The following is a 16,342-nucleotide window of genomic DNA, read 5'->3' on the forward strand; positions in this document are numbered from 1 at the left end:
GATTGGCCTAATACTTCTCAAATTTTACGTAGATACAAATTGCTTTAGATACAAGATATTTTAAACTAGTAAAACAAACATGACCGAATAACCATACTTACACATATAATACTATTCAACGTAAAAAAAGCTAACTTCTTTAAACAATATTCAATTTAAAATTCTACGGACTGACGACTAAAACACTGGCGCCATATTAAGGACACGACAGGATAGTAATATTAACAATAGTGGTATTCTTCTTTAGGTGACATACAATGTAAAATCTCTGAGTAAATGGTTCTAAAAGGGCAAAGTTGAATACATGTAACCATGCCACTTTTTATAGTACAAGAAGTCATATAAAACACAGTCATGTACATCTAATTTCTTTAATTCATTTTTTTAATATCTTGTAAAGTATTTTTGTCAGCAATAATACACTGCACCATCTTCTTTTTGAATAATATAAAAATATCCAATCAGATGCCTTTAGAAATATTATCAACTTTTCCAAACTATTGACATATTGTCATATTAAATATATAAAAAGGATCATTTTATAAGGATTTCATCAGTTTGTAAATTTTCATTAACTGGAAAGTTTCGATGAAAGTTTTTTCTTTATTAATATGCAACAATATTCTTTACATAACAATTATTGTAATTACCTTCTGCTTTTATAATTTAGATTTGATAACCATATTTAGCTTAAAAAACGACAACATACATAACGGCTCTCACCTTGGTATATCTGTATTTATCCACTTATATCTATTTTGTGTAGCGTCTTTGTCATTGTGTTTGTGTTAATTGCATTTCTTGAAACCATAGTAAATTATTATCTGAAGGTTCTCTCATTATAATTCTAGATTTTCGATAAAAACCTTTTATTCGTTAGTTATTTCTCCAATATTGTTCATCAGAATTCCATAAAATAATGTGAAACAAAAATTTTAGAAAGTTGGAAAGTCCATAAAGACCACCGGCCATTCTCGATCACATTTGTAAATTTGTATTTAGCAAATAGTGTTTTCTATAATTTATTTATAATGATTTTCTAACATTGCGTTATCCCTTATTTATTTATTTCATGGAAAAGACTTTTCAGGGCTTATGCGTATTTACTGGGATAATTTGTAAATCCGTTGATGGGGTAAGGTTCTTGGAAAAATCTTCGAGCCAGATTAAGAATAGAGAAAATTACAAAGAGAACTAAATATTTAGTAAAAAAATTGTAAACATGTCTCAAACAACTCTACGAGGTGTACTTATTAAGTAACGAGTCTGTGGCGCTGTAAAACCTTTTATTATAGTTTCATGTATATTCACTTACAAATTATAGCTAATATGCATATCATATTCAATATACATTCACATGTGCAGTCTGTCTTTAGTCCATCTATAGACTTCCCCAGCTCTCTCAAATCTAGTGCCACCAATGAAACTGAAAACTAAGGTTAAAGGGTTTAATTCAAAAACGAGAGGTGCTGCATTTCGATAGAGAAATTTTCATTCTAGATAAGTTTAATCCGCTGAGATAATCCAATCCCCATCATCATCATCTACTGATTTTCTTCTAAACCGATCGATGGACGAACCTGTTATTGAATTACGTAGGTGTTTTAGAAATTGTAAAGAAGTTAGAAAAGACAGCATATTAATTGAAGCAAATAAAAATAACGGTATGACCAAATTTCGATCTCCAAATACAAGGCGTCATTACGTACAAGTCTTTAATAATCGACAAGACCAAGAAGTGGTAATGCTCAAACTTGTTAGTACGGTAAATAGAGCCGAATGTTAATGTTCCAATCACTCAAACTATCGGATAGAGTGCGCAAGCTGACACTTTTTAATAGTCAGACCATACGTACTCGAGCATTCAGTTGTCAACGTTTCAGTCACGTGTCCACTCCAAACCCTCCACCGATATATATCAACTGCCCTGGGAAGCATTTCCGGTGATATAAGGGATGCCTATTATATAAAAGTAAATTTGAGATCAACAAAATATTGACTAGAGAACGAGTTCTCTTAACATGAACCAGATTCTACCATGATGGACTTCCAACACCACATTATCTACCACACGTTATACAATCCCCAAATCAATCCCCCCACAACTCATCACTCCCACAATGTGTAGGAAAACCATTCAGATAGTAACATCGCTGTGTCTTTCCCCTTCAACATTACTTTTTGCACCAAAATCGCAAGACACAAAGAAACCCTTCCTCCTGATCTGAATGCATGAATATAGATGAGAGCCTATGGAAAAAAAGCTACTCAAGAAGGAAAATTTTCTCAACAAGATTAACTTGAATGTGCAACAGGCGGAACCTGAACGGATATAGATCTAGATATAGATAATTACTGAAAATTACAAATAATAATGATAAAATATTAGAGCAACATCAGAACAGTACGTCTTTTAGAACAAGGACTCAAAATCCTACATTTCTGGTCTTTTCAAGCGATTGAATCGACTAAAATGAGCTTTCACGGCAATTAAATGTGAGAAGTCAAAATAACATTATTAGCGTCTGAATCCAATTAATCCAAATAAATTAGCAGTCATCAATTTGATTGACTGTCAAGCAGTTGCTAGCAGAGCCCATATTATTTCGATCGCAGAGGTGCCTGAAGAAGTGTCTGCTTGCACTTTTTATTTCTGTATATAACATTTTACTTATATATGCTTGTATATATCTCCGTATACATAAGAGATACAACTAGTATTCGTTAGTCTTCCCAAAGCTTAAAAATGACTTGATTTGATTTAAATTAATTTTTGTTTCGTTCCATTTAATATATTGGTAATTTGAAAAAATAGAAAAACTCAACCCAACAAAAAGCCCTTATTGCTTATTTTACGAAAACCCTGCTCAAATTCTCAAAGAACTTACTTATAAATGTACTGTAAATGTCTCTTGTATGATAACTGTCAGCCAATACGTTGCAAGAACTTTAAAGGATACACTGTTTCGGCTCCATTTTGAACTTCTGTCGCACCCAGTGAACTCACAAGTCATAGCAACTTCTGATTATTACTCGTTCAGATAGATGCAATACGACTTAGCTGGCATAAGGTTTCAAAACGCTGAAGAAGTGCGAAAACAGATTGATAACGCATTTATCAACGCCATTTTAAAATAAAAGAATAATCAAAAGACATGCAAGTACCTGTAAGGCATAGATTATACTCAAGTTCTCTTTATTTTATATAATCGTTGCATGTTTATGCATTACTCAAATGCAAGCCCTCCAGGCTCATGGATCCCTAACTATACAAATAAGTAAAAATATTCTTCATTATACACTCTCATTATGCAATACTACATCTCGTATGAAAATAATATCAATTTAAATAAGTAAATTAACGATGTCAGAAATCCCCGAAGTTAAATCATGCAAAATTTTAACACATCTAGATAAACCTTATAAAAACTCCCAATATTATTATTTGTAGTGCTAAACCTTCAGAAAATAAATCAATACTAATTATTATTTATAACTAGGTTCAACGAATAACATCATAAATAACAGTATTGCCTCTTAGTGGTAACTATTATAAAGTAATTTGTATACTAATGAATGTTTAATATTCATTATGTAATGCTAATTAGAAAAGTATCCTGTGAAATATAAAGAATTCATCAAGGACCTGAGTAGGTAATTCTTAGTTTTACAGTAAGGAAAACCCTGATATTTCAACATTTTTATGGATACGGTTAATTGTTAGTAAGCGTTCATATTTAAATTTGTGACACGTGTGGCTAATTAATTTATTAAATGCTTTCAACTAACAGTGCAATATTTATAAAATATTTTTTGTAATTAATGAATTTCAGTATCAGTATCATATATTAACATTATTTTTAATTCAGATGTATGTGCATTATTTTGCATCAGTATTACATTCACTTATGCAATAACATGATGGTTTGGGGAAAAACTATCATCGGGTTCTTTATATCGTTCAAAATATTGATGTGGCTTCCATCTCGTACTGCAAGCAAGGGTCACGATAGAGTAGATTACTTGCAGGGGAAAAGAGAGCCCCCTATCGGAAGTTTCCCTTTCTGCAGTAGATATTTGAAATTCCTTGCTGGTCTGCTCTTGGATCTTGACCCCAACTGGATCAGCTTAGGTAGGACCTGATAGGAAACAATAAACGGTGGGAGGTAGAGGGAGAGAGTTCTATCAATGCTTTAATAATCTAACGTTAATAGACACAAACTGTCTTTATTTCGTCACTTGTTGGAATTAGCCGCCGTAGGTTGACCCCTGAATTGGTTCTGAAGAGGTAGCCTCTATCCGTCAAGTAATGGGTGCAGATCGTCACTGTTCGTTAGAAATGTATTGATTTAGTGTTAGATGTACTGTTCACAGAGATAAATTAATGAACTTTCTGGCTGCAATCGGCATTTTGCCAAATGTGTAATATTTATTACATTTTACCGTATATATATATATATATATATATATATATATATATATATATATATATATATATATATATATATATGATTTATGATTTCTCTGGAATCCTACCGACTGCGCCAAAAACTATTATTAAACTTAAACTTATTATTTAAGAATAGTTTCTGTTTCATACCCTTATCTCATATTTTAACTGGCGTAGTCGGTAGGATTCCGGAGAAATCATAAAGCTGTTCTGTTTTGAATTCAAGCTTTCTCCTCAAGTTCTCAACATCCCTAGTTCGTAGATATCTGGCACATGCATCACAGTTCAAGGTGTAAGGTGATCAAATGCGGACTAATCTGAAAGTGGACACCACATCTGTGTTGTTTGTAATAAACTCAATGTAACATTGAAAAAGGAGGAGGTTCTATATTGGGCTGTATATAGTAAAAGGGCTGTTAAAATGCGAATAAAGCATTAATCCTATAATTAGATATAATTCGACTAGAAGTTGTACTTTAGTCATTCGTACTTTGATGTTCGCCGGTTGCTCCGTCAATTGTGGGCCGATTTTCAAAATTCTTTTTCTATTCGAAATAGTGCACTTCCGAGTTGGTCCCATTGAAACCAAGTTAGGATCAGATGGGGAGAAGGGGAAAAATCGAAGGAAAACCTCAAATTTCAATGACACGTACAAAGTTTTCACATATTTTTTTATCCAAATAAATTTTTTATCTAAACAGATATTGGTGTATAATGTTATTGCTGAACTGGTGTGGCAAAAGATCGAAAGTAGTTCGTTGTAAAAGTCAGTCTTTTTAAGTTTTTAAAAACTAACTATATCATATGAGTCATCGCAGAAACGCTGTACGCAACTGTTTCTATGGTGTAATGGTTAGAACATTGAACTCGAACGCGGAGATCATGGATTCGCTTCCCAAGAGGGCCTCAATCTTTTTTGTTCTAGTTTGATTAGAACATTTGTCAAATCGCCTAGATTAGGTAGTGGACTTTCATTACTTATTTTCAATCATTGTTTCTTTTTTAATATTTTTCCGTACACGGGGCTGTCTTTCTACTTGCTTTTTTTTACTTTTTAGTGAGTTCCTTATTTTTTGAAGTCGGTTAAATGTTTTTGTTAAAAATATTTTATATTAATTTTTATTATTCAAGAGGATCAAATAGTTTGATACGCTCGAATCACTGTCTTACTACAATGTTTTGTAAAAGCTAATACTTCTGTTATAACTTCAGTGTTAGAAAGTATAGTCTTACCACATGTATGTAAACCTTTACCCATGGACATCTCAATGGAAGTTAGAATCGGAAAATTTCCATATAGGTAATTGTTCATGTAATTTCAGGTTTGTGTATACTAATACAACAATGAGTCCAAATCATATGCATAACATCTGTGTTCTCTATTCCAGTCTACTGCTTACAATACTTCTCATATTGATACAGTAAGATATAGTAGTCAAGGTGCTAGGAGATTTTTTTTCTTTATCATCCGTTGCAGGCTACAACATAATAATTTATTGCGTTGCTTTATAATCAGCTCTTGAATGATTGGATCTGATTTTAGCTGCATAAATAATATTAGCTTTAATAATTATTTACAATATTATAAAACAAACCAAAATACTATCAGTAAGACTTTGCTTTTTGATTCTTGATAACCATATTAGAATATAGAACGATTAAATTTAGATTGAGAAAAAACCTGATTAAGATCACCTTTCTTCTCCACACAAGCCATAACTGTGATCGTTTGACATGTTACTCATCACACGTTCCTATTTTATTCAAATATTTGACTGATAAAAACTATCCTGGAGTAACCAAAATAAATATAAAGCAACCCAATAAGATATTGCTAAACTCGTACGCACTATATACAAATAGGAAGCACTAAACACTAATTTAAACCTCAACATAAAATTGGATCTTCCATCTTACCATCCACGCCTCTATTGCTACATAAATTGATTTCAGACAAGTTCCGTGCTAGCTCTCGAAGAGAACGGTCGTGTCCGGTCCGCCGAACCTATCTGCGCTTCCGAGAATTACCCGAAACTTTCCCTAAGACGGTCGACCCGTTATCACGTTTCACCAGTGCCTACGTTAAAAAAAAAAAGCGTCTGTAAGCGCCGAAAAGGCGTTTTTACAGACAAGGCAATGGCGTCATGTACGTCAGAGCCGACGTCGCCTCCTGAACATAATCCCAGTGTTCCAAATTCAAATGGACCATCTTCAGAAGACAGCCGAGAAGTGCTCATAATAGAATTAAGAAAACAGAACGAAGACCTGCGAAAGCAAATAGCTGACCTTAAAACGTTCGCAAAAGCCCATACAGACGCCCTGAACAAACAGACACGGAAAAGCTGGAAAAGAGCGAAAAAGCTTCCGGAGAGCTCAAGGAAGAAATAAAAACTCTCACAGCTACGATAACACAATTCACGAAGCATCAAAAAGATGCCATGGAAGTAAAGATTCCCGCTGCCATAGAAATCCAGTCCCAGACACCAGCTAAACCGGCACAACACTTAGACCAAACTGAAGACTCAGACGACGGTTTCACCTTGGTGGGAAAAAGGAAAAGAGGGCCCGTCACTCCACCTCAGGAAAGCCAGCTGCCGAAGGCCGGCAACACGGGAAAACAGGCTCCCAAATCACAACCCAATCCGGTAGCCAAGCCAGCCACTAAATCCACCCAATCGAAAGCCAAGGCTAACGTACAGCCTTCGATTGCAAAATATGCCACCAGACCAGTGCAAAACAAGCCGACCACCAAGACGACCCCACAGCCAGTACCGAAACAAGTTACCACAAGACCAACCCAGCCTGCGCAGGTAAGTAGCCAGGCCACTAAACAAGTCTTAACCTCCACAGCAAAAACAGTGCCAACCGTTTCGGCGACTGTTTCTCAAAGTCCTCCAAAGGAAAAAATTCCGCCTATAGTGCTCCGTGACAAGAAGAGGTTCATGGAGCTCATTAGAATTACTAAGGCACAATCAATAGACATTATAACCCGAAACAAAAAGGAGGGCATTTTCTTATTCGTCGCCACAAGCGACAATTACCGTAAACTCACTACCCTGCTCGAGGAAAGGAATTACCCTTACCATTCCTTCTGTCATCCGGAGGAGAGAGCATTCCGGGTAATAATTAAAAACATCCCAGAATCACTCTGCATTGACGAAGTACGTGAACTTCTCTTTGATCAAGGCTTCCATCCCAAATTTGTGCAAAGATGGAAATTAAAATCCGGGATAGAACTACCAATTGTTCAGGTAGTTGTCCCTCGCGAAGAGCGACAGATCATATATATGACCAAACTCGGCGTCATCACAGTGAAGGTCGAGGTCCAGAGGGGAAACGGCCAGCCAGTGCAGTGTTTCAACTGCCAGCTCTTCGGGCACTCCAGCTCATATTGCCGAGCCCCCCCACGGTGCGTCAAATGTGCCGGGCATCACGACACTAGATCCTGTACCAAAATCCCAGAAGCACCTCCAAAGTGCAGCAACTGCGGTGAAATTCATACCGCAAACTTCAGCGGTTGCAGCTGCCGTCCTGCTCCAAGGAAACCAAAAATTCCGACCGAAACCACGCTTCCACAAGGTTCTGCATGGAGTAACCAAGGTGGCAGGAAGCTAGCCCAAAAATTAGCCAGCGCTACCCAGCCTGCTCCAACTCAAACTCCTGCTCCAACCAATACACCGGACCTTAACTCCACAATGCAGGCGTTTACTGACCCGCAGGCTTTCCTACAAGTGATCGCCCTGGCTCACCAACTTGCTCGTCTTTTTCCAAATGTCGCCGCCTAAGCGGCAACACTTACCTGTCTCTATAACTTTCAGCAGCCTTTAACTCTTCGAAATGGCTGTTCCGAAGTCTCTTATACTGATGACATGGAATGCAAATAGCTTACGCGGAAAGCAAGCGGAATTGGAAGACGTCATGACATTCTATGACGTCGACATCGTGCTCATCCAGGAAACTTTCCTGAAACCTTCGCATCGTCTCTCTTTCGAACACTTTTTTGTCTACAGAAACGATAGAACTCCGGGTCGAGGCGTTGGAACCGCCATTCTCGTCAGAAAAGGAGTCAAACACGAGCTCCTTCCATCGTTATCAGTAAATAACTTCGAAACAACCTCCATTAAAATCGATATCCAAGAACGTCCCTTCGTGATTACATCCCTGTACAGGAAATCTTCTGCATTCAACTATGCCGAATACCGATCACTCGTCGAAGGAAAATTTCCGAAAATAATAGGTGGCGACTTCAACGCCCACCACCCCACCTGGGGGTGTTCCAGAGCGAATCCCGCAGGTAACGCCATCGTAGCTCTAAGTGCAGATCTGGGCTACGGTCTTGCCTTGCCAGATGAACCCACCCATCACCCTAGTACAGTCTCTCAAGGCGCAGCAAGAATCCTTGATTTCTTTATTCTTCAAGACGTAAATCGCGATTCTGAAGTTCGAGTCCTTGACGAACTAGACTCTGATCATCGTCCGGTCCTTCTCAAACTCGGAAACTGCGCCACCACTCAAGTCCCACTAACAAGATTCAGGAAAAAAACCGACTGGAAAAACTACCAATCTCTTCTCCTGAAATCCGATCCAATTCCGAAAATTAACACACCAGAACACCTCGAGGAAGCCGTACTCAAGCTAACTCGCGTTATTCAGTCTGCTCACGAATCTACCACAGTCAAAATTTAATCACAACCCCAGCCGTGGAAAAACAACCTTCCCGCTTCTCTTAAACGTGAAATTCGCATCAAAAACGGTTTATGCAGATTAGCTCGATTCACCCTTGATGCTGCAGACAAAAGGGAGGCGAACAGAGCATGCAAGAGGGTAAGGGCGGCCGTCTCGACTTGGCGAGCAATAAAATGGAACTCATTTCTCGCAGACCAAAGACTGGATGGCCCCCCTTCTTTCTGGCGTGTCTCCAAATGCCTTGTGGGGAAGACGCACAATGTCATCCCTCCCCTGAAGTCAGCGGTTACAGGAAATTTCGCAGTCACTGACCAAGAAAAGCAGAGACCTACGAAGCTCAAATGAAATGCCTCCCACCCGCACAGAACACTAAAACTAAAGACATTGACACTGTCATCAACGAATCCAACTCCGTCAAAAGACCAGTAACCCCCGCCTTTCTTCTCAACCATTTTGTGTCTCCAAAGTCTCTACAGACTATGATCGGCAAACTTCAAACCAAAAAATCTCCAGGTTTCGATGGAATATCGATTACCCAGTTAAAAAAGCTCCCGCATAAGCAGCTCGCAGAACTGGCAAACATTATTAACTCCATCATGAGACTGCAACACTTCCCGGCGTCTTGGAAACACGCACATATAGCGGTTATACCCAAGAAAGGAGCAAAATCATCTCCATCTGATTACAGGCCTATCAGCCTTCTCAGCGCCATTTCGAAGCTTGCCGAGAGGGCAATACTCTACGCTCTCAACTCTTTCACAAAGGAAAACAACATCATTCCAGATGAACAATTCGGCTTTCGCGCTCACCACTCATCCGTCCATCAAGCTTCCCGTCTAGCTGCACACATCCATCATGCTCTTGACCAACGTAAAAAGCTTGGAGCAGTTCTTCTGGACCTAACCAAAGCCTTCGACAAGGTCTGGCACGACGGATTGTTCGCAAAGTGCGTGCGGCTAGGCCTCCCAGAAGACCTAACCGCTCTCATCAAGTCCTATCTCTCGGACAGATCTTTCCAGGTCAAGATCAGGGCGTCACTTTCCAGTCGTAAACAAATCGATGCTGGCGTACCTCAAGGTTCCCCGCTGGCCCCAGCCTTATTTAATCTCTTTATTTCAGATATGCCGAGAAAAGAGCATATTGACGTCGCCTTTTACGCTGACGACACTGCTTTCTTCACGGCCGCCAGGTTCGAAGTTACAATTCATGAACGTTTACAGAAGCAGCTCGATCATGCGGTCAAGTGGTTCAAATTCTGGAGGTTGCAAATCAACCCCCTGAAAACCCAGGCCATCATTTTCCACAAGAAGCGTTACGCACTGCGCATCTCGCAACTTAAGATCGACACCGCAATAATTCCATGGCTGGATAACGTCACGTACCTAGGTCTTCACTTCGACCGGCGGTTCGGTTGGCATTCCCAAATCCAGAAAGCAATCCAAAAAGGTTCGGGGATAACAAACCTGCTATCTCCTCTGATCTGCCCTTCTAGCAGACTTCCAATCTCCATCAAATGCTTATTTTACAAGATGTTAATTCGGTCCGTACTCCTCTACGGATCTAATGTCTACTTCAAGTTTGTTACACCCAACCAGGTCAAACGGCTTCAAGTTTTCCAAAATAAGCTCCTCAGGAGAATATTAAACGCTCCATGGTTTGTCAGAAATAATCAAATTCATAGGGAAACTGACACTCCAGAAATCAAGCACTTCATATCTCAATCATTCCACAAACAACAACTCAGCTCAAGTTCTTCTGAAAACGCGCTTGTTCGCGAGCTGGTCGACATGCTGGGAGCTTAGCACCGCGTCACCGCTAAGCTCTCCCCCTTTTCCAGACTGAAACGACCTCATCCGTCGCTACAGTCATAACTTTTGCCCCCATACAACAGTACCCAGTTGTGTGTTAACTCAGGTTCGCGAATCAATAGAATCGCCGGGCCCTCGTGCCCAATAACGGCTGCCCGATCAGCGGGTGCCATATCCCCAAATTTAATGCAGTAGCAGTAGTGATCCACAGGGGTCAACTGTGAGGCGGTTTCGGTTTAGTGTATTGGTAAGCCCAGAGGCAGTCCCACATAACCCGGTCCAACTTGTCACTCCAGGGCAAGTCTCCGCGACCAGGTATGCGTCATGCATTCCACCGCCTGGTTTTTAGGCCAGAACAAAAAAAAAATGATTTCAGACATATTAAAACAAAACCTAATTATTTCAAATTGACAAAACATAACCGTTATTTCAAAGAAAATTCATACATTACGAGATTTTAAAAGAAGCTAAATAAAAAGTGAATTATTTAAAAAAGACGTGTCGTTCGACACATATACCGTTTAAATCTTAAGTAATTTAAAAAAGTAAGACTCCAAAGTTGTTTTTAAAAATTTCACAATCACATTGCATCAAGATAATAGTTTTCATTCTTTGAAATAGTTCGTTTGCTTTCTGATAAGTTAATTATGGCCGTAAATTAATCTAAAAAATAATCTCTGAGAACTTCTCAACCTAATTGAACGAAGCCTATTACAGATACCTTAATAGGCTAGTGTCATTAACCAGAGAACTATATTTATATTTTAGAGAAATTTATGCTGTAGTCACCTAAGGCATCAATCAATAAGTCTCCAACTTATCTAAAATATTAACTTTGTAAATCAATATTGTCCTTCAAAATTAGACAACACACCAATAAGTTTTAAAAGAAAAATATTTATAGTAATTATATTTAAGGAAATATTTTTTATCACCTTTTTATCTGGTCAAGATCTTTTAATTATCTGCTTTTTTAGTTATGTGTTGATGTTTTTTACGACTTATATTTTCCGAAAAAAACTGCAGATTAGCTCAGAGTGTTCATCACCAGTATTTATATGATCATGCTTAAAATAATTATATCAGTTAATACTAGTTGACTTTCTTGGTCTTCCTTGGCAAATTGCTATGACTTTCATTCTCAGAAGATTGATCAATATATACTTATCTTCTTCACTCTACCAGACATATCTTACTTTGACGTATATTTATTACGCTGTGCCGCTGATACACCACTGATAACTCCATTAAACCCTTAGGGCGATTTACTTTTCAAATGGTGCCAATTGTTTATATTTTAATTTAAGATTGATCAGATCGGCAGTATCGTTAGCGCCTCGTCGTGAAGTCTCTAAAGATGTCCTTTGAATTTAATCGAATCGAACTTATTGTTAAAAAATAAGAAAGTTTGAACGTTCCCAAATCAATCAAAGCTAAGACAGGTGGCTTAATAGATTCTTGTAATTTGGATATTATGAAGTTGAAGAAGCCCTTTTTAACTAGTTTATTGGATTTTGAATAATTCAGGGTGTACAGTCAAGAAAAGCGGATTGAAAAGACAATTGCTAAAAGTGTCCCCAGTCGTGAATTATTGGAATAAATCTTAGCACAGGATAGATACATTTAAGCAGAAACTTAAATATTTACTGTATATAACCACCAATTTGTGAATGAATTTGTTCTTAACTTAGAAAACTTAGAAAACTTTTGGGTAGCAACATCGTAGTTTAGAACATCATCAAAGGTGAATTGGCGAACGAAAATACAACCAGTACTCACCGGCAATACTGCAACAGTTATGCAAAATCAACTCTTTATTAAGGGTTACATTATATGGATAATACGCTGTAATAATCATATTATACAGGTAGTATTTACAAATCGTTCCGGATTAAAATACAATCAGACCTACAGTATTATTAGCGACTCGTTAAATCCAATATATATCCACTTCCTTCCAAACAAATCAAACTTATTTTCCTCTCTGTTAAGGAAATAAACAATAACTAAAAGTTAGTTTGACGTATTCATTCTCACTGAACATGCATTATAAAAATATCAAATAATAAATCTAAAGTAATATAGTTTGACACAGTTATATTTCCTTATCTTGCTATGTTGTTAAAATTTGATCTTAATGAGATTAACACTATATCAACAGCTACTCCTCACTATGGAAATGATTTAAAACTATCAAGGGTTAAAGACCCACGATACCATATGCTGGCTAGATGTTTAATTAGAACAAACAAATTGATACATCAATGACAGAAGTAACAATTACTTCAAAGAGTTACAGCTAACTCACTCGTTAAAAAAACTATTCAATGAACAAATTGACTGCTGAATTATGTCTATTAAAAAATATTACTGTAAAAAGACTTAAAACTTCATTTATGTGGTGCACGACTAAATCTTCTATTTCTTCATATATGAACTATAACAATTATTTCTATTAGATATTAGATATATTTTCCAAGACAAAATAAATATAAAAAGAACCAAAAAATCACCAGACGCAAGGAATTGCTTTTGAACCAGATTTTTAGATAACTGTTTATTTTTTACTAAGACTTGCAGAAGCAACACCGACAATAAAATTATTTAACAACAATACATTAATTTGTAAAATAAAATAAATTGTCCCAACAACAATTCCTAATCCAAGTTATTCCTCTACTGTAACCGCATGGATATCTTCTAAACCCTGATTAAACTTTCTGCAGTAAGATGCTGGGCCCTTTCTAAATCACCATTTATACATAATGTCCTCAAAGCGTTAATCACGCTTTGGTGAAAATTATATAATCGATCGAATCAATCGATATATATAATCTATATATCTATAATAATCTAACATAAATACTCTCAAATCATACAGAATGCCCATAGAGACATCCGCTGTATCGCACCACGTTTGGAACCATATGTCGTCTACTTCCGAATCGCTTAATTTGAGCAAAAACATAATTGTTGACATTCAGTCAGCAAACAAGTGGCATTATTAAATTTGAGTTATCTCTAATCTTGTTTATGTCTAACGAATACTCATTTAATAAAGTTTTATTATCTGAACGAGCTACTCAATCGCGCCACTTGTCATGGTTATTTGGCATCATTGACTGAAAACGACAAAAATTTCCGCCAAAACAATATGGTTCGTATGGTAGATTTATAAACCCTATGTATTAACAACGTACAGACCCGGCCAACGAAGGACGATTCGGAGTTGGCTACTGAACATTCGTTTGTGTTGGATGAAACGTACATATTACATTTTTTGTTAGGAGCAAACGTTCGTTGGCCGTGATCCGTATTTTTCAACGGCGGCGATTGTAGTGTATATACCTACTGTCCACACCGCATTCGTCCATTCCATTCATTTCTTTTGATGTTACCGATACTCTATGGATTGCAAGCGAATGCCAACAAACCTTTGTTAAACCGTTCAAACAGAACTATAAATATCCGAACAAACCCATTTGTTGGCTTTCATTGGCCCGGTCTGTACGCAGCATGATACGTAAAAAATTAACAATAAAGTCTAGCTATAAACTCGTTTTGCACATCCCACCACTTCCATGATTTGTGGTGAAAGTTAAAAATTAACTAAAAATTAGAACGTCAGATTAATAGATTACCTCTAATTGTTATTAAAAAATTGAACAATTTATTTTCTTATTAGACTTACCATAAAAATAACAGGTTTACTAGGTTTGCAAATAAGTTTTTACCAACAGAAGACCAATAAATGTTATTAATACTATATGATGTATAATCATATTGTAGGATTAGACATTTATTACCAACATAGCCTTAAAATATTAACGATTTTGTATCAGCATACATTCTTCCTTTTTAATTATTCTCTGGTTTTGGCCCAAATATTACAGAAATATGTAGTTGATAAGCATCGCTTGTAGAACTATATATATGCTGAGGCTAACCTACAATAAAAGAGAAAAGTTATGAATAGTATCAAAAGTTAAAAGTAGTGTTAATTAATAAGTTAGTGTCGGTAACAAATTGGTGCATTATTAGATGCTTGCCTATATTCTGATAATATATTCAGGTTAAACAAGCATTAATCGAGAAAAATGGTTATAATATATGTTAATCAAAATATTTTCTCCGATCCGTTTTCGACATATAACATGTTAGCACTATGTTTGTTGAATACTCTGGGTTACACAGTATCTCCCTTTCGAGCTGTAACAGTGTATTCTTCGTGCGGCCGGGCGTTTTGCGATTTTTACTCGATATTGCTAGTCTTTTCTGCAACAATACTTCATTCCAGTTATTTAATTAACACCAGCAGACATCTACAGTAATAATTTCATTCGGTTGTGACTGCTCCTAACACACTATACCTTACTGATCCTACCATATACTCAACAAGACTTTGTGGCCATGAATATTCCGCTTTAGTATAGATGTGGATAGCTCTCCTGGTTTAACCAATGGATTTTGGCACTTGGGATTGTCGTTTCCATTGTCGGTCGCAAATCATGATGCTGAAACAGTTTGTGTAAATCATCGTGTGATAACTTTTTCCCTCCTTTAAGATGTGTATGTTAGTTCAGTTATCAACTGTAAAGCTGTCTAAGAGTTTTTTCAAAGAGTTTGTCATGAGTTTTTTTCTAATAATTCTTATATTTATTGTCCTAGAACCTCTTTGATCCTTCAGGCCTTTTTTGCCATTGATGTCAAAATTAATACTTTTATATAGGTAAACTCAAAACCAAAAACCAACAATTAGGACATATCGGAGAATTATCACAGTAAGTTTCTAAAAGTACTTAATGGGCTTAAGCAGCAAGTTACTTCAAATATCTTATGTAATACTGAATAACTCAGTAATATTAAATGAACAACTATTATTTTAATGTTAATATTAAAATGTCACATCATCGAATTTAGCTGTTAGATCAGGTCTTTACTGTTTAGTAACTTAATAGTAGTAGTAGTAATAATAGTAATAGTAGTAATTACTTACAGTGATACTTCACATTTTCATCAATTGGAATCGCTGATCAAAATATATGCAAGCATCTAATAATAAAATCATCATCTTAACCACCTTCTTAACACAATCAGGTAATTTTATCTAAACTCCGTATTTGCTAGACATTGGTCCTTTAACTTATTTCAAGCGAAAAATCATGACCTGTCTGACCAGCATTTCATATTATATGAAGACACTATATTTGGACCAATATTTATATTTTAGTTATATAGATAACAAAAGTTAACATAAAAGATCTGTAATATTAAGAAACTCCTCTTTTGAAAATATATGTTCCATTACTTTGCAGATTATATTTCTGCAAATATCTTAAATGTGTCATCATCTATGGATCGCGACGTAATCCAGAACTTTACGTTATAATCCAAATAT

The sequence above is a fragment of the Rhynchophorus ferrugineus genome, unplaced genomic scaffold, assembly GCF_030347505.1.
Source record: "Rhynchophorus ferrugineus isolate W39M unplaced genomic scaffold, kcgeb_rfMv2 rfM2, whole genome shotgun sequence".
Lineage (NCBI taxonomy): Eukaryota > Metazoa > Arthropoda > Insecta > Coleoptera > Curculionidae > Rhynchophorus > Rhynchophorus ferrugineus.